Source organism: Aptenodytes patagonicus, unplaced genomic scaffold, assembly GCF_965638725.1.
Source record: "Aptenodytes patagonicus unplaced genomic scaffold, bAptPat1.pri.cur scaffold_94, whole genome shotgun sequence".
Taxonomy (NCBI): Eukaryota; Metazoa; Chordata; class Aves; order Sphenisciformes; family Spheniscidae; genus Aptenodytes; species Aptenodytes patagonicus.
In genome coordinates, this window is record NW_027472041.1 from 47,501 (window position 1) to 50,000 (window position 2,500).

Here is a 2,500-nt window from a genome sequence, read left to right on the forward strand (position 1 = left end):
ATTCTTAAAAATCCATTCAAAATGACGGGGTGGCCGTCCTTGTACCATGATTCGCGTAAATCCCGAAAAAGGGGAAAAAAAAAAGTTAACCCCCCCGGACCCCCCCCCCACGACCCCCGCCGCCCTGCTGAAACAGGGACGGGGTGGCCCTTGCGCCAGATTCGCGTAAATCCCGAAAAAGGGGAAAAAAAAAAGTTAACCCCCCCGGACCCCCCCCCACGACCCCCGCCGCCCTGCTGAAACAGGGACGGGGTGGCCCTTGCGCCAGATTCGCGTAAATCCCGAAAAAGGGGAAAAAAAAAAAATTAACCCCCCCGGACCCCCCCCCACGACCCCCGCCGCCCTGCTGAAACAGGGACGGGGTGGCCCTTGCGCCAGATTCGCGTAAATCCCGAAAAAGGGGAAAAAAAAAAGTTAACCCCCCCGGACCCCCCCCCCCCACGACCCCCGCCGCCCTGCTGAAACAGGGACGGGGTGGCCCTTGCGCCAGATTCGCGTAAATCCCGAAAAAGGGGAAAAAAAAAAGTTAACCCCCCCGGACCCCCCCCCCCACGACCCCCCGCCGCCCTGCTGAAACAGGGACGGGGTGGCCCTTGCGCCAGATTCGCGTAAATCCCGAAAAAGGGGAAAAAAAAAAATTAACCCCCCCGGACCCCCCCCCACGACCCCCGCCGCCCTGCTGAAACAGGGACGGGGTGGCCCTTGCGCCAGATTCGCGTAAATCCCGAAAAAGGGGGAAAAAAAAAAGTTAACCCCCCCGGACCCCCCCCCACGACCCCCGCCGCCCTGCTGAAACAGGGACGGGGTGGCCCTTGCGCCAGATTCGCGTAAATCCCGAAAAAGGGGAAAAAAAAAAATTAACCCCCCCGGACCCCCCCCCACGACCCCCGCCGCCCTGCTGAAACAGGGACGGGGTGGCCCTTGCGCCAGATTCGCGTAAATCCCGAAAAAGGGGAAAAAAGTAGAAATTAGCCCCCACCACCACCCACCCACAGCTCGGCCTGGGGAGAACCGGGCTGGCCGGTCCAGCCGGCTCCGGAGCACGTGGCGGCCGGCCGCCACGTGCACCCGCCTCCGCGGCCGGACGCCACGTCTACCCGCCTCCGCGGCCGGACGCCACGTCTACCGGCCTCCGCGGTCGGACGCCACGTCTACCGACCTCCGCGGCCGGGCGCCACGTCTACCCGCCTCCGCGGCCGGACGCCACGTCTACCGGCCTCCGCGGTCGGACGCCACGTCTACCCGCCTCCGCGGCCGGACGCCACGTCTACCGACCTCCGCGGCCGGACGCCACGTCTACCGACCTCCGCGGCCGGACGCCACGTCTACCGACCTCCGCGGTCGGACGCCACGTCTACCCGCCTCCGCGGTCGGACGCCACGTCTACCGACCTCCGCGGCCGGGCGCCACGTCTACCGACCTCCGCGGCCGGACGCCACGTCTACCGGCCTCCGCGGTCGGACGCCACGTCTACCCGCCTCCGCGGCCGGACGCCACGTCTACCGACCTCCGCGGTCGGACGCCACGTCTACCGACCTCCGCGGCCGGACGCCACGTCTACCGGCCTCCGCGGCCGGACGCCACGTCTACCCGCCTCCGCGGCCGGTGGCGGCCGCTAGGTCTACCCGGCTCCGCAGGTGGCCGCCAGGTCGACCCGGCTCCGGGGCCGGCGGCGGCCGGCGGCGGTCCCCGGAGAGCGCGGACCGTCGCTGTCGGCGCGTCCGGCGAAAAGGGTGGCCACGTCTACCGGGCTCCGGCGGGACTTGGTCGCGTTTCCGGGGCTGAGGGGTAGACGTGTTGTCCCCGCCGCCTGCTCGGAGCTGCCCAAGGGGTCGCTGTTTTTCGCTGCCTCCAGTTACGTCATCGTAAAAGGCGGCGGCGGCGGCGCGCCCCCCCGGTGGGCGGAGGCACCGTTCTTGCAGCTTGCCGGGGGCGGGGACGTGCCTGTCCGTACTATAGGAGGGAGTGGGGACTCGCCTCCGAGAGCGGCGCTAGCCAGCGGCTGCAACGCCCTCGCCTCGGCCGGCCAAGTGGGGCGCTCGGCGGGCGTAGTGGCGGTTCCCCCGGACGGTTCGGCTCCCGCGGGGCAGGGCGAAGAGCGAAGACCGGCGGCGGCGGCCGCCGCCGGCACTCGAACGCTGGAAGGGCAGGGGGAGCGCAGCGGAGCTCGGCGCGGCTTTCCCCCGTCCCCCCGAGGGCCCGATGATGGCGATGGCGAGTGCTGGTAGAGGCCCCGAGGCAGAGGTGCCTGCGAGAGCCCAGCCCGCCGCGGCGGCCGCCGCCGGCTCCTGAGGGCCAGGGGATGGGGGCGGGCGAGGTGGCGGCACCTCGTCCTTTGTTTTTCTCCGGCCTTAAGCCGGAGCCCGCCAAGCGGGCAGAGAGCGGCGGCCCGTCGTGGTGGCCGGCAGCCGGGCGCACGCAGACGGCCGGGGGGTTTCGAGCCTGCCGCGGCTTTCCCCGGCCCCCCCCAGGGAGGAGGGCCCGATGATGGCGCGGGCGA